Source organism: Chrysemys picta, unplaced genomic scaffold (genome assembly GCF_011386835.1).
Source record: "Chrysemys picta bellii isolate R12L10 unplaced genomic scaffold, ASM1138683v2 scaf158, whole genome shotgun sequence".
Lineage (NCBI taxonomy): Eukaryota > Metazoa > Chordata > Testudines > Emydidae > Chrysemys > Chrysemys picta.
Window position 1 is genome coordinate 54,494 of NW_027052865.1, and position 22,607 is coordinate 77,100.

The window sequence follows — 22,607 nt, forward strand, 5'->3', positions numbered from 1 at the left end:
AGCACAGGAATGTCCTCATGCTGGTCACCTGGGGATGGACACCCCACACAGAGGGTCTGACTAAACCTCTACCTGCCCCCAACACTCCCCCAGGCCACCAGCCTGGAACTCAGCCTCAGAGCGTGAACTGTGGAGCTGACCTTTCAGAGGAAAGCAGTCACACAGCTAACCCCTCGAGGACATGGGGTGGTGGCAGATGGGCTCTCCCTCCAGGCCCCAGGGCATATGTCTGGTTTTATGCTGCTGCGCTCAGGCACATCTGATCCCCAGGGGGAGCGGGAGTTGGGATTCACCAGGACATCCATTTTGACATACTTAAGGGAAAGGACGATATCCCTTTAAGGCAAAATTCAGCCTCTGCCAAGGGTTTGAATCCAAGGAACCTTCAGGCTGAACATGCCTGTGTGTGAAGATGGAAATGACCCGGCTGGCTGGGGGCGGGGGTGACTTCCCCTTGCCTGGCAGCACAAAGGAAGCAGCGGAAAGAACGCTGCTGGTGTCAGGGACACCTGGACAGAGGGAGGATTTTCTTAACCCCCAGAGCCCACGTCACAGCCCTTCAGGAAAGGGGGCTGGAGAAGGACTCAGTCCTGGGGGTGAGGGCGTCAGGTTGACCCCAAGAGGGGAGATGTGCTTCTTGCAGATGTGCAGCCCTGGGGTTGGGAGATAGCTCCAGACAGGGCCTCCCAACGTGCAGGAGCACCCTGCATCTTCCCCTCACCAGAGTCTGCAACCCCCAGGGCCGTCCCTTACCTGCTGTCCCCGTGGTCCCCCAAATTATGGTGACGTGAACATGCAAACGCTGGCGGGGCGGGAGGTTATCTGGTTACTACTGCCAGGGCCATCGCTAGGGGGTGCCGGGCCTGGGACAACCCCCCGTCCATGCCAGGCCCCACCCCCGACTCTTCCTGCCCCTGCTTCACCACCACTGCAACCCTTCCCCCAAGCCCCCTTCTCTGAGCGATGCGAGGAGCCACAGAGTGGAGCAGGCTGGGGCCGGGGCGCTCTGCTTCCTGACGGTGAGTGTGGGGTCGGGCCCAACCCCTGCTGCTGGTGCCAGGCCCCTGATAACCCTCTGGGTTGTCCTGGGCCCCACGCTTCTGCATCCCCCTGAAGCGCGAGGCCCCCCAAGGCGCGGGGCCCGGGGCCACCGCCAGTGCCTCCTAGCCACGGCTCCCTGCTCCCCACTCCACAGCAGCCAGGCATTTAACCGCCTCCCTGCCGGACTGTACCAGGTAGCGTACCATGGGGAGGGGAGGGCAGGGGGAGAGTGTGGGGGGGCCGAGCTGCAGCGGAAACAAGTCACGTGGGGGGAATGTGGTAGGGGCAGGGAGGTTGCGTAGGGCGCCATAAATTCTAAGGACAGCCCTGGTGACACCACAGCCCCAAGACTGTGACTAGACGCAGGATCTGTGCTGAAGGGACCCCGGAGGGAAAAGAAGAGCCAATAACTGAAGACAGACAAAGGTTCAGGAACGAGGTAAACGTCACAATGGGGATTGTCCAAACCAACTTCAAAGGCCGAGGATCTAAACAAACGGCACGGGATGCCATCAATCCTTGTGAATGCTCTTTTGCAACGCGTGAATTGACGATAATGTTTACTCCTGTGAAAAGGGATAAAATGCCCAATTCTTGGGAAGGGAAACCATTTCCATCCTGCTCATGCTTACTGCTAGCAGAAGGTAGGGAAAGGCAGAGATTCCATCATTCCAGACCTGTCAAGGTATAACACATCCACTGCTTTCCCCTCATCCACAGAGCCAGTTATCTCCTCATAGAAGGCAATTAGGTTAGTCAGGCATGACTTGCCCTTGGTGAATCCACGCTGACTGTTCCTGATCACTTTCCTCTCCTCTAAGTGCTTCAGAATTGATTCCTTGAGGACCTGCTCCATGATTTTTCCAGGGACTGAGGTGAGGCTGACTGGCCTGTAGCTCCCCGGATCCTCCTTCTTCCTTTTTTAAAGATGGGCACTACATTAGCCTTTTTCCAGTCATCTGGGACCTCCCCCGATCGCCATGAGTTTTCAAAGATAGTGGCCAACGTCTCTGCAATCACATCCGCCAACTCCTTTAGCACCCTCTGATGCATCGCATCCGGCCTCGTGGACTTTGCTCGTCCAGCCTTTCTAAATAGTCCTGAACCACTTCTTTCTCCACAGAGGGCTGGTCACCTTCTCCCCATGCTGTGCTGTCCAGTGCAGCAGTCTGGGAGCTGACCTTCTTTGTGAAGACAGAGGCAAAAAAAGCATTGAGTACATTAGCTTTTTCCACATCCTCTGTCACTAGGTTGCCTCCCCCATTCAGTAAGGGGCCCACACTTTCCTTGACTTTCTTCTTGTTGCTAACATACCTGAAGAATGTACCTTCTTGTTACTCTTAACATCTCTTGCTAGCTGCAACTCCAAGTGTGATTTGGCCTTCCTGATTTCACTCCTGCATGCCTGAGCAATATTTTTATACTCCTCCCTGGTCATTTGCCTAATCTTCCACTTCTTGTAAGATCTGTGTTGTATATCGACCTGGGTATGTGGCTGGTCCTTTAGGATCTGAAGAACCCTTTTGTTTGATGGAATTGGCTTCAAATAACCACTCGGCAGTAAATGCAGTGTTTTTGGTGGCAATAAAAGGACTGGAATGCCTAAGGAGATTGCTTTTCTGACTTCTTGTTAGCGAGTGGGGTGAAAGAGAAGTTTACTTTGGTTGCTGGTTTGGTATCTCTTATCAGAGAATGACCACTGCTTTTTGGGGGTGCCTGCCCCATTTCTCAGCACTTTGTCCTGAATTTACTATTCTCAGTTATGACCCACTAAGGGCTTCTCTACATCACGCAGCTCTTAGCGACAAGGCTGGGTCGACAGTGTCTTGTCGCTAAAAGTCAGTGTGTGTGAACGCTCTTTTGTGGTATTTTGTTGGCACTTTTGCCGACAAAATACTTCCAGCCCCGCGAGCGGCATAAGCTTTGTCGGCAGGAGAGCGCTCCTGCCGACAGAGCAGCGTTCACACCGCCGCTTGTGTCGGCAAAACGTTTGTCTTTCACGGGGGGCTTTTTTAAGTACCCGCAAAAGAGAAAAGTTTTGTCGACAACCGTGCAGTGTAGACATACCCTAAGGCACAGTGAGAGATGGCTTTTGCTCTTTTGCCTACTGCTAATGACAGGGAGCTAACACAGGAGAAAGCAGAGGCAGGCAGGTGGACCACAGTGGCCAGGAGGAAGGGAGAAGAAACAGCAGATGAGTGGCTGGAGAACGTGGGCATCAATCCTGCTACCTCTTGCATGCAAGGCACAAGCTCTACCACTTGAGCTAATTCCCCACTTCTGGCTTGTGGGTAAGACACATACAAAGTGAGGGCTCTGGGGTGTGAAGTGGAAGAGAGCGTCAGATGGGGGGATGCTTATAGTTGGGGAAGGGGTCCCGAATCCTGGATCTCAGCCACACGCCTCGGCACAAAGACCAATGGTCCCTGCAGGACGTGTGTCACGGGAATAAGAGTTAGTAATAAGAATAAGCAACACACTTAAGAAGAGAACATGACTTTTATCTAACCCAACATAGCCAGGAGCAGCCCCAGCTCAAGATCCTCAACCGGACTCACCCCAACTGCCGGGCACAGCGTCCAGTTAACAGCCCCCCCTTGGCCTGGCTGGACACCCACAGACACATGGCCACACGCAGCCCTTCCCTGCTTTGGCTCATTCCACGCTGTCTGTACGCCTCGATTGTGGGCTGCGCTCAGGAGGCCGTGTGGGAGACCAGTTTGCAGTCCCCTGACAGAGAACTACAGTTCACATCAAAAGCTGATCTAATAATGATCCCGGGGGAACGTGTGAGCTCACGCTCCCTGGCCACAATAAAAAGACATGATCCTACTGGGGTCTCTTCTATATGACCTTAGAGACTAACAAATGTATTTGAGCATAAGCTTTCGTGGGCTACAGCCCACTTCATCGGATGCATGTAGTGGAAAATACAGTAGGAAGAGAGAGATATACACAGAGACATGAAACAATGGGTGTTACCATATACAACATAAGGAGAGTGATCAGTTAAGGTGTGTACGGGGAGCGAGTAGCTCAGGGTGCAGGGAGGGGGTAGCTAGGGGCTGTGTGCAGGCAGGGGGTAGCTAGGGGCTGTGTACGGGGAGGCAGTAGTTCAGGGTGCAGGGAGAGGGTAGCTAGGGGTTGTGTGCAGGCAGGGGGTAGCTCAGGGTGCAGGGAGGGGGTAGCTAGGGGCTGTGTGCAGGAAGGGGAGTAGCTCAGGGTGCAGGGAGGGGGTAGCTAGGGGCTGTGTGCAGGAAGGGGGTAGCTCAGGGTGCAGGGAGGGGGTAGCTAGGGGCTGTGTGCAGGCAGGGGAGTAGCTCAGGGTGCAGGGAGAGGGTAGCTGGGGCTGTGTGCAGGCAGGGGGTAGCTCAGGGTGCAGGGAGAGGGTAGCTAGGGGCTGGGTGCAGGCAGGGGAGTAGCTCAGGGTGCAGGGAGGGGTACCTAGGAGCTGTGTGCAGGCAGGGGGTAGCTCAGGGTGCAGGGAGAGGGTAGCTAGGGGCTGGGTGCAGGCAGGGGAGTAGCTCAGGGTGCAGGGAGAGGGTAGCTGGGGCTGTGTGCAGGCAGTGGGTAGCTCAGGGTGCAGGGAGAGGGTAGCTAGGGGCTGTGTGCAGGCAGGGGAGTAGCTCAGGGTGCAGGGAGGTGTACCTAGGAGCTGTGTGCAGGCACGGGGGCTCCCGGTGGAACTCCCAGCTTTAGGGGGCGAGGCCTTGGGGCTCCCGGCTTCAGCCTCCCTGCTGCTCCTGGCTTGGGGGCAGGGGAGGTTTGCTGGCTTGAGCCCCGCGCCGCTCCTGGCTTCAGCGCTGGGGCTCGCTGCACCGGGTTTCAGCCGCGGGGCTCCATGGCCCCCATGAAAGGGCTCGCGGCCCCGGACCCCCGGCTGACAACCGCTGATCAGACCGAAACAACGTTGGTAAAACCACAGGTCCGAACAGGAATGGCCGAGTCTTGGGGTTAGTCCTCCAGCCCCAGGGGAAAAGCTTCAGCCGGCCCCTCCCGCTCCCCTCCCAACTGCACCTGTGTGGCCAGGCAAACATGGATGATCAGTGACGCTGGCTCCAAGCCTCCGTCCCCACCCACTTCCACCGTGGCTCTTTGCCCACATTGTGCCCCACGGGGGAAGCCGGCCATGCTGCCCAAGCCAGGCTGGGCAGGGAGGGGGCCCCTCGTCTCTGCTAGCCAGAGGCCGGGAATGGGCGACAGGGGACGGGTCACTGGACGATCCCTGTTCTGCTCAGTCCCGCTGGGCCCCCGGCACTGGCCGCTGTCGGCCGACAGGACACGGGGCCAGATGGACCCTTGGTCTGACCCAGCCCGGCCGTTCCTACGTTCTATGGGCAGGGGCTTGTGGGGCTGCAGCCCCCTAACTGTGTATCCCCCCCGCCCCATAGCCAGCAGCCAGCGCAAAGCTCACACCTGCCACAGCAGCAGGGGGCGCTGCTGGTCTGGGGCTGCTCCCACAACCTGCTCCAGCCCCCCCTCCCCGGGGCCGGTCAGGACCTGGGGGCGTGTCCAGGGGCCCAGGACTCCCCCCACGTGGGGCAGCCTAGCACAGGATGGGAAGTTCCGGGTCTGGCCTCCAATCACAGCCGCAGTTGCTCTCTGCACGGGCCAATCAGCGCCAAGGAACGCACATTTAACCGCCCTGCCTGGATGGGTGACGGCTTAAATACAATAGGGGAAAAGGGGTGTATTGGCACCAATCAGAAGCTGGGGAGGGATGATAGGCATGTGGGAGCGCCAATCAGACACCAGCGAGAATCTTAGTGTCTGTGGACGGAGCTGGCAGCACGGGGGAGGGGAATCTCCAGTCGGGCCCTTACCCGCTGCTCCCCGGGAGCCTCCCCCAGGGCAGAGCCCCCGGCCCGGCCCCGCCCTCCCGGTCCCGCCCCTGCCCCAGGGCGGCTCCGCTTGGGGAGAAGGGGAGAGACCCCCCAGGTAGCGATGCCCCGGGCTGCGGGGGGCGGGGCTAGACACGCCCGCGGGGGGGCGGGGCGGGAACATGTTGCCTGCAAGAGCCCGGCCCCGCCCCTCCCTAACGCGAAGCTTCCGCCCCGCTCTGGCGTCACTTCCGCCCCGCTTCCGGGGCTAGGGGCTCCCTGGGCCTGGCCCCGTCACACCCTGAGCCCGGGGCTGGAATAGCAGGTGGGGAGCAGCCTGTGGGGCAGGACTGGGGGGGCAGAGCTGGGGGGGCGGTTGGAGGTCCCAGGGCTGGAATAGCAGGTGGGGAGCAGCCTGTGGGGAGGACTGGGGGGGGCAGAGCTGGGGGTGGTTGGAGGTCCCAGGGCTGGAATAGCAGGTGGGGAGCAGCCTGTGGGGAGGACTGGGGGGCAGAGCTGGGGGGGGCGGTTGGAGGTCCCAGGGCTGGAATAGCAGGTGGGGGGCAGCATGTGGGGCAGGACTGGGGGGCAGAGCTGGGGGGGCGGTTGGAGGTCCCAGGGCTGGAATAGCAGGTGGGGGGCAGCATGTGGGGCAGGACTGGGGGGGCAGAGCTGGGGGGGGGGGCGGTTGGAGGTCCCAGGGCTGGAATAGCAGGTGGGGGGCACTCTGAGAGTCAAGACTTAGTAGACATCAGAAAACACACACAGGCGAGAGGCCGTATAAATGTTTGGACAGTGGGAAAAGCTTGAGTCGGAGATCACAGCTTATTACAGCTCAGAGACTGCACACCGGAGAGAGGCCAGAGAAATGCCGTGAGTGTGGGAAAGGTTCCCCTGAGCGATCAGCCCTTACTGCCCAGGAGAGACCCACGTGGGAGAGAAACCCTGTACAGGCCTCCACTGTGCGGAAAAGCTTCAGTGACCACTCAAAGCTTACTAGACATCGGAGAATCCACAGGGGTCAACATCAGCCAATCCCACAGGGACGAAACCTCTTAGATTTAATTAGCTGGTGTGTAAAACACTAATATTAGAGCTTGGACATCAGAGACTCCCCCACACCAGAGGGAAATTCTCTCAATGCCCTGATGAGGGAGGCCATAGTAAGAACTCCGTTTCCTCATTCCCACACTCAGGTGAGTGGCATTTGGCTCCCGGGAATCCAGCTGTCCGGTGCTGGGGGGAGGACGCAGCAGCACCCGAGCATCAGCTGGTCAGTGACTCTCTCGCTCTGCCTGGTCTAAGCAAACCCCAGACAGAGGAGAGGACCCCCAATCAGCACCTCCTGATGGCTGCAGCCCTGGCTGCTGAGCTGATGGGCCAAAGGGGGGAGAAGGAAGAGACAGAAACTTTCCAGACACTCCCAGTCCCTGGCTGAAGCCCCCCCCCCCCCCCCCTTCCCAGACCGGATCCCCCTTCCATGGAGATTGAGAGAGGGAAACTTGGGCCAGACCCCACCTTCCCTCTAGACACCTGTCCCCTCCCCATATCTTCCATCAGCCCCTGGGCTGGGCTCCCCCACTGACCTGGAGCTGTTCCCTGGAAGGGGAGTGTCCAGGAAAGCTGGTAACTCCGCCCCTCCCCAAATCCCTCAGGGCTGGGATCTGCTAGATCCGATATTGAGGGAGCAGGAGGAGGGTTTGTGGAGAAACGGGGGATGGAATGGTTGGGGCTGGTGGAGTTGGGACGCAGAGTGAGCTGGGGGCTGGGGCTATCGAGTGTTTGGGGATCATGCGATAAGAGGAGAGGGAGAGCATGGAGGGGCGAGGGGGAGAGGTGCTGCCGCTGATCATTCATTCGCTTTCTACCTTCTCCCTGCCCCCTCTGCATTCAAAAAGCACCAAGAAGAGGGGCTAATTTCCCCAGGGCCTTTTACGGGCGGCCCAGAGATCCCACCTCTGCCTCCACAGCATTGTCCTTGGAGGTTCCTTCTGTGGTAGGAAATGTGCTCGGGATGAGCCAGCACATCCCTATGACGCTCCACCAGATTTGCTAGTGTAAACTGACGCTGAGCATCTCATGTGTTCTCACCCCCCCGTTAGCAGAGTGACTGCTAGTGCCTGAATTCCCCCTTTGGGGCCGGATTGTCTCAGTCCCAGAGATTGTCACCTTGCTCCAGGCCGTGGGGAAAAGCATTTAGTGTTTGTACACTTTCTACCTTATGGACCAGAATTAACTAGATGAGAAAATAGTGGGACATTAAGATGTGGTGCTTTCCCTCCAGTGCTATTGGAGGGTGATGGGGTGAGTCTGAGGGATTCCCTCCTTCCCCCTTCACCATCACCCTCCATCCCTGACACAGCAACCTCTGTCCAGCAATGAAGAGTTTTATCCTCTCCTTATCCTATCTCTCCACCTCCCAGAGGGTCACATGCCACAGGGGTTTTTCTCTCTTTGGGACGGCCGCTTAGTTGCACACTCCCATATTAGTCTAGTTTGACAGGAGGTAGCTCAGATTTGTTGAGGACTTCATGAGACCAATGATCATTTGCCGGAAGAGTCTTTTCTTTAATTACAGGTTTTTTTAATTTTTGTCTAACCCTTTGTCATGAGATTTGTGGTGTTTGAACAATGACTGTGGTCGATCTCTCAGCACAGACACCGCGGGTGCGAGCTGGAGTCACGCTCCGAGGGGCAGAGACTGAGACAGGGAATGAAGTTACTGCCTGATACAGTCAGGAGTGGGGAAGTGGGGGACAGAGCTGGGAAAGTGCTGGGTTTGCTCTTCAGAGCCAGAACGAGCCGAGGCTCAGAGCTGTGAACTCCCTGCGTCAGAGCCGGAGAGACTAGAAGCCCGACGCTGAACTCTAAAGGGCCATGAATGACATCCCAAGAAGAATGACGCAGGGAGGGGGCAGCGTCTCCCGACTGCTGAGATGACGAGGATGGGCACAGGCAGAAAGGTGCTGGGATGTCAGCAGTTGTAGCCAGCCTTGAAGCCAGGTCCTCCCACGTCACTGAGGCCAGAGGAAAAGGAGGAGCCTTAAAGCCCCGCTGGTCGCCCCCTCCTCGTCTACCCCCGTGTCCTCCTGTGTCAGGACAAGAGAGACTCCCTCTGCCCACTCACCCCACATTCACCCCTCTCAGCTGAGCTCCTTGGATTCCCTGCCGTCAGCGTGTGGCTTTTGTGCCTGGGTCCCAGCGTCGCTCACGGCTTCTCTGCACTTTTCTACCCATTTATAAATGCTGCTGTTGCTGGGGCCTGCAGGAGTGGGGGCAGCAGTGGGCTGAGCTGGACTGGGGGTGGGGAAAGGAGTCTGTCTTTGTTTGTCCTTTGAAATAATAAAGTAGAATTGAGTTTCTCCCACTCCCAGTGTCCTTTGATTTGCATTAACTTGCTACCAGCTCCAGAGTTACACAACGCAAACGTGGTCTGCAGTGGGTAGAAATGCACGGTGAGGTCATAGAAGCATAGAATATCAGGTTTGGAAGGGACCTCAGGAGGTATCTAGTCCAACCCCGTGCTCAAAACAGGACCAACCCCAACTAAATCATCCCAGCCAGGGCTTTGTCAAGCCTGACCTTAAAAACCTCTAAGGAAGGAGATTCCACCACCTCCCTAGGGAACCCATTCCAGTGCTTCACCGCCCTCCTAGTGAAAAAGATTTTCCTAATATCCAACCTAGACCTCCCCCGCTGCAACTTGAGACCATTACATCCTCAACACCCCCTTCTCTTTCTCTCCAGACTATTCTTTTAACCATTTGGTGTCCCTTTTAATCTCTAGGCTCCCAGCAATGACAAAACAGCAGTGATGGTACTGCCTGGGGCCTGGAAGTGAGCCATTGTTTTCGACTTGTTCCCAAAATGATTTGTTGGGAGGCTGCTTATGTATAGCTACCACTGAGAACAGTCTAGCTCCATCCTCTTTGGAACCCCCTTTCGGGTAGTTGAAAGCAGCTATCAAATCCCCCCTCATTCTTCTCTTCTGCAGACTAAACAATCCCAGTTCCCTCAGCCTCTCCTCATAAGTCATGTGCTCTGGCCCCTTAATCATTTTTTTGTTGCCCTCCGCTGGACTCTTTCCAATTTTTCCACATCCTTCTTGTAGTGTGGGGCCCAAAACTGGACACAGTAGTCCAGATGAGGCCTCACCAATGTCGAATAGAGGGGAACGATCAAATCCCTCGATCTGCTGGCAATGGTCCTACTTCTACAGCCCAAAATGCCGTTAGCCTTTTTGGCAACAAGGGCACACTGTTGACTCATATCCAGCTTCTCGTCCACTGTAACCCCTAGGTACTTTTCTGCAGAACTGCTGCCTAGCCACTCGGTCCCTAGTCTGTAGCAGTGCATGGGATTCTTCTGTCCTAAGTGCAGGACTCTGCACTTGTCCTTGTTGAACCTCATCAGATTACTTTTGGCCCAATCCTCTAATTTGTCTAGGTCCCTCTGTATCCTATCCCTACCCTCTAGCTTATCTACCACTCCTCCCAGTTTAGTGTCATCGGCAAACTTGCTGAGAGTGCAATCCATCCCATCATCCAGATCATTAATGAAGATATTGAACAAAACCAGCCCCTGTACCAACCCTTGGGGCACTCCGCTTGATACCGGCTGCCAACTAGACATGGACCCATTGATCTCTACCCGTTGAGCCCGCCGATCTAGACAGCTTTCTATCCACCTTATAGTCCATTCATCCAGCCCATAGTTCTTTAACTTGCTGGCAAGAATACTATGGGAGATCGTATCAAAAGCTTTGGTAAAGTCAAGGAATAAGACCTCCACTGCTTTCCCCTCATCCACAGAGCCAGTTATCTCGTCATAGAAGGCAATTCGGCTAGTCAGGCAAGCCCTTGGTGAATCCATGCTGACTGTTCCTGATCACTTTTCTTTCCTGTATGTGCTTCAGAATTGATTCCTTGAGGACCTGCTCCATGATTTTTCCAGGGACTGAGGTGAGGCTGACTGGCCTGTAGTTCCCCAGATCCTCCTCCTTTCCTTTTTTAAAGATGGGCACTACATTAGCCTTTTTCCAGTCATCCGGGACCTCCCCTCCCGATTGCCTTGAGTTTCCAAAGATAATGCCAACGGCTCTGCAATCAAATCAGTCACCAACTCGTTTAGCACTCTTGGATGCAGTGCATCCGGCCCCATGGACTTGTGCTCATCCAGCTTTTCTAAATACACCTCTACCCCAATATAATGCTGTCCTCCGGAGCCAAAAAAATCTTACTGCGTTATAGGTGAAACCGCATTATATTGAACTTGCTTTGATGCTTTGATCCGCCGGAGTGCGCAGCCCCGCCCCCAGAGCGCTGCTTTACCGCGTTACATCCAAATTGGTGTTATATCGGGTCGCGTTATATCGGGGTAGAGGTGTAGTCCTGAACCACTTCTTTCTCCACAGAGGGCTGGTCATCTCCTCCCCATACCGTGCTGCCCAGTGCAGTAGTCTGCGAGCGGACTTTGTTTGTGAAGAGGCAAAAAAAAGCATTGAGTACATTAGCTTTTTCCACATCTTCTGTCGCTTGGTTGCCTTCCCCATTCAGTAAGGGGCCCACACTTTCCCTGACCACCTTCTTGTTGCTAACATACCAGTAGAAACCCTTCTTGTTCCTCTTAACATCCCTTGCTAGCTGCGACTCCAAGTGTGATTTGGCCTTCCTGATTTCACTCCTGCATGACTGAGCAATATTTTTATACTCCTCCCTAGTCATTTGTCCAATCTTCCACTTCTTGTAAGCTTCTTTTTTGTGCTTAAGATCAGCAAGGATTTCACTGCTAAGCCAAGCTGGTCACCTGCCATATTTACTATTCTTTCTACACATCGGCATGGTTTGTTCCTGCAACCTCAATAAGGATTCTTTAAAATACAGCCAGCTCTCCTGGTCTCCTTTCCCCCTCATGTTATTCTCCCAGGGGATCCTGCCCATCAGTTCCATGAGGGAGTCAAAAGTCTGCTTTTCTGAAGTCCAGGGTCTGTATTCTGCTGCTCTCCTTACTTCCTTGTGTCAGGATCCTGAACTCGATCATCTCATGGTCACTGCCTCCCATCCACTTTTGCTTCCCCTACTAATTCTTCCCAGTTTGTGAGCAGCAGGTCACATTGTACAGACAAAGGCGCTTCTGTCCTGTGGAAGAAAACAAACATGGCACATCCTGTGCAGGTCACAAGAGCTGAGCGCTCACCATCCATATCACCTTCCTTCTAAGAGCTTCCTCAGCTGTTGCAGGAACTACTCAGAGAAGCCTGTAAAATGGAAGCCTCAGTGGGCTCCAGGGCCGGCTCCAGCATTTCTGCCGCCCCAAACCAAAAAAGAAAAGCCGTGATCGGCAGTGGCAGTTCAGCGGCAGGTCCTTCGCTCCTGGATGAAGTGAGGGACCTGCCGCCCCCGAATTGCCGCAGGTGCCGCCCCTCTCCCTTGGCCGCCCCAAGCACCTGCTTGTTAAGCTGGTACCTGGAGCCGTCCCTGGTGGGCTCTCTTCCTATATCTCTTCCTACACCTGGCAGTTAGTGCTTGGCTTATGCCCTGAAGCAGGAGGGTTGAAACCCTGACCCCCAGGTCATTTATCCTGTCTCTGGGAGAAGAGTTGGGGTTGTTACCTGCTCCTGCAAACCTGGCAGCTTTTCAGATTGAAACTTTTGTTTCTCCGCTCTCCTAGGACCAAGCCCCAGAACCTGTCTCTTAAGGAGGCCTGTTAACTGCTTCTGCCTCCAAACCCTGTTGTACCCAGTTATCTTTAACTGCCCCCAACTCAGCCACCCCGCATCCCTCCGGGTGCCCTAATGCTGCCCCCATTTTCTTCTTAATCTCATCCCAGATTGATCCCTTAACTGGAATGGGCCCTGATTTTTCCATATCCCTTAATCCAAAAAATCCATTACCCCTGCTTGCCAGAACCCACAACTACCATCACGAGAGTCCGCCATAATAACCCCTTCCAAGCAGCTGTGCGCACTGTTGGGGAGAGGGACTTACAGGCTGCCACGCACCTGTCCGACGCAATGCATGTGAGTCATGGCACCAAGATGTTTGAGGGTTTATCCCTTCACCCTCCACTCCCTGGTTCTTCTCACGTAAACAAAGAGCTGCAAAACTAGAAGTCCGAAGGTGCAGACAATTTGATGTTTATTGGGCTTAGATTCCAGCAAGCAATGAGTCCAGTTTCCTTTTGTCTTTTTCCCTCAACCTACTTCCTGTTTGCCCCCAATTTGTATAGTAATAGTCTCAACTATACCTTAACCAATCATTTTATGGAAATTTAACTAACCAATCCTAACATATTGTAACATGATTATCTAACCAATTATATCCCAGCACCTTAATTGGTTTACACCCAGCAAAATTAATTCTACAGCAGACAGAAACAATCAAAGAACCAGACAGATTCCATACAGTTTAACAATGGAGAAGTGGGGACATAAAGACAAAATAACAAGAAGTGGGGGTTTCACAATCACAACTATTGATAGGTGAGTTCTTGCCAGACAGGATGCTGTGAAATTAAATTTTCTTTAACCATCTTAAGATTTGTCTCTTTACCTGGCGGTGATGGGCACTATCGGGACAGAATTGCCTTTCTAACAGCCCAATCCCCTCTGATTTCAATTGGAGCGGCGGCGCGGCGCTAAATAGGCTGCGGCCGCGCAGCTTAGAGGGAACTGAGATGTGCAGTGGTGCAGAATTCCCTCAGGAGTAAAGTTCATACTGCTGGCTTTGCTGGCGCCACCACAGTGTCTGTTGGGCAAATGGTGGAACTGCAGCACTTCTCGGTGGCCTTTCTGGAGATCCCGGCAGCTCTAGCCAGCTTCTTGGTGGCTATTTTCCTGCTGAGAGCCACTGGCTGGTTCTTGTGGCTTGTCCTGGGGCCCAGCTACTGCTGGCTGACTTTGAAGGAGCCAAGGTGCCGGTGATCTCTGCTAACCCCTGAGCCCCAACTGGATGTGGTTCTTGTTCTTCTGCACAGCATCGCTCGTGGAGAACAAGGACCTGCAAATGTGCATTCATATTCTATCATTGTTTGAACAAGGAGGAGTCCTGTGGCACACTAAAGACTAACACATTGATTTGGACATAAGCTTTCATGGGCTGGAACCCACTTCATCAGATTTACGGCACTCCCAGCTACCTCCGTGACACCACAGATTTCCTGAGAAAACTACAATGCATTGGTGACCTCCCAGAAAACACCATCCTAGCCACCATGGATGTCGAGGCTCTCTACACAAACATCCGACACACAGATGGAATACAAGCTGTCAGGAACAGTATCCCTGATGATGACACAGCACAACTTATTGCGGAGCTCTGTGACTTTATCCTCACGCACAATTCTTTCAAATTTGGTGACAATATATACCTCCAGACCAGTGGCACCGCCATGGGCACCCGCATGGCCCCACAATATGCCAACATTTTTATGGCTGACCTGGAACAACGCTTCCTCAGCTCTCGTCCACTCATGCCCCTTCTCTACCTACGCTACATTGATGACATCTTCATCATCTGGACCCATGGGAAGGAGACCCTGGAAGAATTCCACCATGATTTCAACAGCTTCCACCCCACCATCAACCTCAGCCTAGACCAATCTACACGGGAGTTCCACTTCCTAGACACCACCGTACAAATAAGCGATGGCCACATTAACACCACCCTATACCGAAAACCCACCGACCGCTATGCCTGTCTTAGAATCATAGAATCATAGAATCATAGAATATCAGAGTTGGAAGGGACCTCAAGAGGTCATCTAGTCCAACCCCCTGTAGAGAGAACATGGAAACGATTGCTCACCTGTATTTCCATTGCTGGTGCATGGACGCTCCTCTTTCTCCTTCTGGAGGTCACATGCTGCCAAACCTCCTCACAATCCTTCTGTCCCTGCTGCGCCTGCTTCATGCCTCCAGCTTCCACCCTGGTCACACCACACGATCCATCGTCTACAGCCAAGCACTGAGGTACAATCGCATCTGCTCCAACCCCTCAGACAGAGACCAACATCTACAAGATCTTCACCAAGCATTCTCAAAACTATGATACCCACACAAGGAAATAAAGAAACAAATCAACAGAGCCAGACATGTACCCAGAAGCCTCCTGCTACAAGACAGGCCCAAAAAAGAAACCAACAGAATTCCACTGGCCATCACCTACAGTCCTCAGCTTAAACCTCTCCAACGCATCATCAGTGATCTACAACCCATCCTGGACAATGATCCCTCACTTTCACAGACCTTGGGAGGCAGGCCAGTCCTCGCCCACAGACAACCCGCCAACCTTAAGCATATTCTCACCAGCAACCACGCACCGCACCATAACAACTCTAACTCAGGAACCAACCCATGCAACAAACCTCGATGCCAACTCTGCCCACATATCTACACCAGCAACACCATCACAGGACCTAACCAGATCAGCTACAACATCACCGGCTCATTCACCTGCACGTCCACCAATGTTATATATGCCATCATGTGCCAGCAATGCCCCTCTGCTATGTACATTGGCCAAACTGGACAGTCACTCAGCAAGAGGATAAATGGACACAAGTCAGATATCAGGAATGACAATATACAAAAACCTGTAGGAGAACACTTCAACCTCCCTGGCCACACAATAGCAGATGTAAAGGTAGCCATCTTACAGCAAAAAAACTTCAGGACCAGACTCCAAAGAGAAACTGCTGAGCTCCAGTTCATTTGCAAATTTGGCACCATCAGATCAGGATTAAACAAAGACTGTGAATGGCTTTTCAACTACAGAAGCAGTTTCTCCTTCCTTGGTGTTCACACCTCAACTGCTAGCAGAGCACCTCACTCTCCCTGACCTGCCTCTGGAAATTTCCATTACTTGCATCTGAAGAAGTGAGGTTCTTACCCATGAAAGCTTATGCTCCCAATACTTCTGTTAGTCTTAAAGGTGCCACAGGACCCTCTGTTGCTTTTTACAGATTCAGACGAACACGGCTACCCCTCTGATACTTCATCAGATTTGTTAGTCTTTAAGGTGCCACAGGACTCCTCGTTGTTTTTGCTGAAACAGACTAACACAGCTCCCCCTCGGAAACTTATCTTTGTTTAATCAATGAAAGCAAACTAGAGCCTCAGAGGACCGGAACTGATTTTAGACGATGGACAGGTTTGCTCGGCGTTTGCACATTTCAACAGGAAAAATGTTGAACGATTAAATTCATTTCACTTCCCCATTCAGTGGAACTCCTGAACATACAGGAGATGGATATGAAAATATATTTCAATTAAAAAAGAACACATTTAAGAGAGCACCTAGATTTGAATCAGCAACCACTTTATCTGTTGTCGAATGTGCTACCACGGGGGTCTATAAGGCGGTAGAGTATTAGAGCCAGTGATCTTGAAGAGTGAAGGAGACACTTATTTCAAAGAGCTTCTCTTACATTCCCAGACATGGGTGGTTTTAAAAATGGGGTTTCATTACATTTTCTATCTGCATGTAAACACCACAGCTTGCACAATCCCCACAACTGCTCAGTCTCACCACAGCACAACTTTAGAGGGCCCACACCCAGCTCTGCGGCCTTTAACCTCTTCAGCATTTCTCCAATGCCTTAAAGCCACAGGGCACATCATGTAACTCAAACCCCTTAATCTCTATATCATTCATGACTGAATTCCCAAAGAATTCCCTTCTGACCAGAAGCAGAGAGCTCCTGGGAGTGTCGGCCACACTCCTGTGCCCTGGAGTAGAGGGGCTCTGGCAGGGGCAGGGCCCATAGTGCACAGTCACTTTGTTCTAGTTTGCACACTTGCTGGGTCTGTGGGAGAATTCTTGTCTCCCATACAGCAGGCCTGGGCTTCATTCATGGCCAGTGCAGACCTGAGTTTTAGGCTTAGATGTAAAAATTGCAGAATTGAAGCTTGAAAGACAGGCCAGTTCCCTCCCCTGCCCCCATAGCATTTCACATCTTGACAGCCAAACTCGAGGACTTTCTGAGTGATCTGTCCTAGTTCAACCGTACGGTGCTGGGGTCCATGTAGGTCTCACTGGGTAAAATTCTCTGGACTGTTATGGCAGGTCAAGTAGGGAGAGGGAGAAGCCCACTGGATGCTCTTAGTCCCCTGCCTGGCAGTGCTTTTAAAAGGAAGGAAGGGGATGGGAACCCCCCTGCCACTGGAGAATGTGGCCATTGATCCCACTGCCTCTCGCATGCGACGCGAGCGCTCAACCACTTGCGCTAATTCCACTGGACACAAGCAGCTGTCCTCAGCCCCCCTCTCATTCCAGAGACCACAACCACCCTGCGGCTGCCCACGGCTCCTTTCTGAAAGGGCCGCTTCTCAGGCTGGTTTCTGTGGGCCGGCTAGCTCAACTGGTGAGAGCGTGGTGCTAATAACACCCTAGGATGGCAGGTTTGTAGAAATGTTGGTGGTGCCCAGAACCTGCCCCTCCAAATACCCCCCCACACACACACATCTCCCTAAGGGTTAGGGTTTGGGTTTGTGTTTGGGTGAGGGTCTGGGGTGCAGGCTCTGGGATGGAGTTTGGGTGCAGGCTCTAGGCTGGGCAGGGGATTGGGGTGCAGGAGGGGTGAGGGGTGCAGGCTGTGGGAGGGAGTTTGGGTGGGGGAGGATGTCTGGGGTGCAGGCTCTGGGAGGGAGTTTGGGTGCTGGATGCAGGCTCTGGGCTGGGGCAGGGGGTGGGTGTGGAGGAGGGGGTGAGGGATGCAGGCTCTGGGAGGGAGTTTGGGTGCTGGATGCAGGCTCTGGGCTGGGGCAGGGGGTGGGGGTGGAGGAGGGGGTGTGGGTGCAGGCTCTGAAGGGGGCGGGGAGTTCGATGCTTACCTGGGGCACCCCTCCAGCAGCGGTTCCTAGGCGGGGCGGGCTAGGAGGTCTCAATGCGCTCCTGTCCCCATCACCCCCGCAGCGTCCCATTGGCTGCAGGGGCGTTCGGGGCAGGGGCAGCGTGCGGAGACACAGGCCCCCTCCCCCCCAGCCACAGGGACATGCTGGCATCTTTCCAGAAATGTGGTGCCCAAAACTGTACACGATAATCCAGTTGAGGCCTAATCAGCGTGGAGTAGAGCGGAAGAATTACTTCTCGTGTCTTGATTTCAATACTCCTACTAATACATCCCAGACTGATGTTGGCTTTTTTGCAACAGGTTACATTGTTGACTCTTATTTAGCTTGTGGTCCACTATGACCCTTGGATCCTTGTCCGCAGTACTCCTCCCTAGGCAGTCATTTCCCATTCTGTATGAGTGCAACTGATTGTTCCTTCCTAAGTGGAGTACTTTGCATTTGTCCTTATTAAATTTCATCCTATTTACCTCAGACCATTTCTCCAGTTTGTCCAGATCATTTTGAATGTTCATCCTATCCTCCAAAGCGCTTGCAACCCCTTCCAGCTTGGTATCATCTGCCAACTTTGTAACGGTTCTCTCTATGCCACGGGTCTAAATCATTGATGAAGATATTGAACAGAACCGGACCCAGAACTGATCCCTGAAGGACTGCACTCGTTATGCCCTTCCGGCCTGACTGTGAACCACTGATAACTACTCTCTGGGAACAGTTTTCCAACCAGTTATACACCCACCTTATAGTAGCTCCATCTAGATTGTATTTCCCTAGTTTGTTAATGAGAAGGTCATGTGAGACTGTATCAAAAGCCGTACTAACGTCTAGATATAGCATATCTACCGCTTCCTCCCATCCACAAGGGTTTGTTACCCAGTCAAAGAAAGCTACCAGGGGTTGGTTTGACACGATTTGTCCTTGATAAATCCATGCTGGCTATTGCTTATCACCTTATTATCTTCGAGATGTTTTCAGATGGATTCCTTAATTATTTGCTCCATCATCTCTCCTGGTACAGAAGTTAAGCTGGCTGGTCTGTAATTGCCTGGCTTGTCCTTATTTCCCTTTTCATAGATGGGAACTACATTTGCCCTTTTCCAGACTTCTGGAATCTCTCCCATCTTCCATGACTTTTCAAAGATAATAACTAAAGTAAAGCTAGTCCATTGGGTGTGTGAGCAGGTAAATCGCCTCCCTCGCCCAGCAGCGCCCCCAGGGCAATGACCCAATGCCTCCCCCCAACCACAGGGACAGAGGCTGAAAGTCCATCTGATGGCAGGTCAGGGGCTGGCGTGGAATGGACTGGGATCTCGGCCTGGGCCCTAGTGATGTAGGTGACCCCGTCACACACAACCATACCCAGCAAGGCCTGCTCTGATTTTCTCCCTGTTTGTGAGTCCCAGCAGAGAGACCAGGGACTCATTGGTCCATGGAGAATGGGCTCCTCTACCCCAGCTGGGGGCTGCAGGCCAATGGCCAAGGGCAGCGGGTGAGGGGACCTGGCACTAGCGCTCCTGCAGGGTCCATGGTGTGGGATAAACAGAGAACTCCAGTGTCCAGGGCTCTCCGGCCACGTGTCCATTCCACGGCAGGAGGGGATCTGGGACCAGAGCGAAGGGGCCTGGGGCAGGAGTCTGGGACGCAGCCATCGGGGAGAAGGAGGGAATTCAGCTGTGCTGGGCAGAGATGCTGCTGCAGATGCAGCTAGTTCCCTGGGTGCGATGTCGCAGCACTTTCACTACATGGTTAATACAGAGGTTGCAGCTCAGCTGAGTAAAGTGCTGCACCCGTTTTAATGGTGTTAGGGGCTTTGCCAGGCTATAAGACTGAGGTGCAGCTTTGTCCTGGCCACTCCCCTCTACCCCTGCTCCACCCCCTCCTCCAGCCTGTCCATGCCCTCCCCCCCACCCCCCGGAACACTCCTTGGGCCTGCAGCTGCTGGGGGGAGGCACAAGTGGCACCTCTGTTGGAGGAATTTCCCAGGGTGGGGGAGGGCTTTACACCTTCCCTACAGCCCCTTTGGCCCGCGCTAGCCAGCCTGGGAGCCAGAGCACAGTGGTGGGCTAGGTCCAGACTTCAAGAATGTCTCTTGATGTAGGGTCCAAACCCGGGATTCTGCCTTGAAGTGCGTTGGGGCTGGTTCTCTGAGGGGCTGGACCCCTGCACTGCCCACAGACTCCAGATGCAGTTGGAACAAGGTCCCTGCAGCCCTGTAGTTCAGAGAGATAAACGGAGGTGTGACGTGCAGTCTATATGGTTTTATAAAAACATGCTAATAAGTGAATATAATGTAACTGGGATAGTTTTATTAAGATTTGATAATAAGTGAATATAATGCAACTGGGATATGCTTCGTGCAAAAGGTCTCTTGTAAGGTAACATTACAAAGCTCATAATCTACTGAGTGTGATCATCCGATTTGTAGAAATGTACCACTCTTGTATCTAAAACCAGAAATATTAAATAGAACTCTGAGGGCCTATTGTAATTATGTAAAGTGTGGGCCATTAATGATGGTTTGGAATCTTGATGACTCCCATTAACAAGGACCCTTGTCTGCAGATGGCTGTGTTTTCCTGTTAGTCTTCCTGTATATGTGTGTGCTGGCAAGTGGGCAATGAAGTCTTGCAGTGACATGTGATCATGTCACCTGAACTGGAATCCATCTTCAACCTGCTGCTTTTCCAGGGAGCGGGGTGGAAACCCAGAGGGACAAAGGGTTCCCGCCTTATGCAAAAGATATATAAAGGGGTGGAACAGAACAAAGCGGGAGAGGAGCCATCATGAAGAATCCCCTAGCTATCACCTGAGCTGCAATAAGAGCTGTACCAGGGGAAAGAATTGTGCCCAGGCCTGGAAGGTGTCCAGCCTGAGAAAAAACTTACTGAAGCATCTCTGAGGGTGAGATTATCTGTATTCAGTTTGATTAGACATAGATTTGCGCATTTTATTTTATTTTGCTTGGTGACTTACTTTGTTCTGTCTGTTACTACTTGGAACCACTTAAATCCTACTGTCTGTATTTAATAAAATCACTTTTTATTTAAACAACAAGGAGTCTGGTGGCACCTTAAAGACTAACAGATTTATTTGGGCATAAGCTTTCGTGAGTAAAAACCTCACTTCTTCAGATGCATTTTACTCACGAAAGCTTATGCCCAAATAAATCTGTTAGTCTTTAAGGTGCCACCAGACTCCTTGTTGTTTTTGTAGATACAGACTAACACGGCTACCCCCTGATACTTTTTATTTAGTAATTTACTCAGAGTATGTATTAATACCTGGGGGAGCAAACAGCTGTGCATATCTCTCTATCAGTGTTATAGAGGGTGAACAATTTCTGAGTTTGCCCTGCATAAGCTTTATGCAGGGTAAAACGGATTTATTTGGGTTTAGACCCCATTGGGAGTCGGGCATCTGAGTGCTAAAGACAAGCACACTTCTATGAGCTGTTTTCAGGTAAACTTGCCGCTTTGGGACAAGTGATTCAGATGCTGGGTCTGTGTTGGAGCAGACGGGAGTGTCTGGCTCAGCAAGACAGGGTGCTGGAGTCCTGAGCTGGCAGGGAAAACAGGAGCAGAGGTAGTCTTTGCACATCGGGTGGCAGCTCCCAAGGGGGTTTCTGTGATCCATCCCGTCACAGGAGGTACCCAAAATGAGGCCATTGTTGTACATTTAGGCCTTACCGCCTTGCCCATTAACAACAGTAGGTGGCTCATTGTCAGTCACTGTTTATACTTGATCACGGCTGACCTGGTTCTGGTCGTAAGCAGAGGCCTGGCAGTGAAAGGTCCTGATTCTATCCCCAGCACCCAGAGACAGATGGTCCCTCAGGGATGTAACGACCCTGGGGGATATTTTACACTCATGATCTTTCCCATGGGCTGGGGAATTCCACAGTCTCATTCCCAGGGCTGAGAACCTCAGGGTTAAGTTGCACATAGTGAAAATGTGACCCCTGCGTTGCACACTGTGCTGTGCTGCCCTGGGCAGATGTGGCTTTAAGCTGGTGTCCAAGCCCCGTCCCACTCTCAAGAAGGACTGGGCCAAAAGAGCTGGTTTTCAGTGGCACTGACACTGCCCGGGTCCTGGCCACCGGTCCCAGGGGCTCTGCGTTTTATTTTAATTTTAAATGAAGCGTCTTAAACATTTTAAAAACCTTATTTACTTTACATACAACAATAGTTTAGTTCTATATTATAAACTTATAGAAAGAGACCTTCTAAAAATGTTAAAATGTATGACTGGCACGCGAAACCTGAAATTAGAGTGAATAAATGAAGACTCGGCAGACCACTCCTGAAAGGTTGCCGACCCCTGACCTAGGGGTTACAGTGGACGAGAAGCTGGATATGAGTCAGCAGTGTGCCCTTGTTGCCAAGAAGGCCAATGGCCTATTGGGCTCCATTAGTAGGCACACTGCCAGCAGATTCAGGGAGTGATTATTCCCCTCTATTCGGCACTGGTGAGGCCACACTTGGAGTATTGCGTCCAGTTTTGGGCCCCACACTACAGAATGGATATGGACAAACTGGAGAATCCAGGGGAAGGAAACAAAAATGTTTGGCGGGTGGGGGGACTGGCGCACATGACCTATGAGGAGAGGCTGAGGGAACTGGGCTTATTTAGTCTGCAGAAGAGAAGCCGGGTGGGGTGGGGGATTGGCTAGCAGCCTTCAACTACCTGAAGGGGGGTTCCAAAGAGGATGGAGCTTGGCTGTTCTCAGTGGTGGCAGATGACAGAACAAGAAGCAATGATCTCAAGTTGCAGTGGGGAGGATCTGGGCTGGATATTAGGAAACACTATTTCACTAGGAAGGTGGTGAAGCACTGGAATGGGTTACCTAGGGAGGTAGTGGAATCTCCTTCCTTAGAGGATTTTAAGGTCAGGCTTAACAA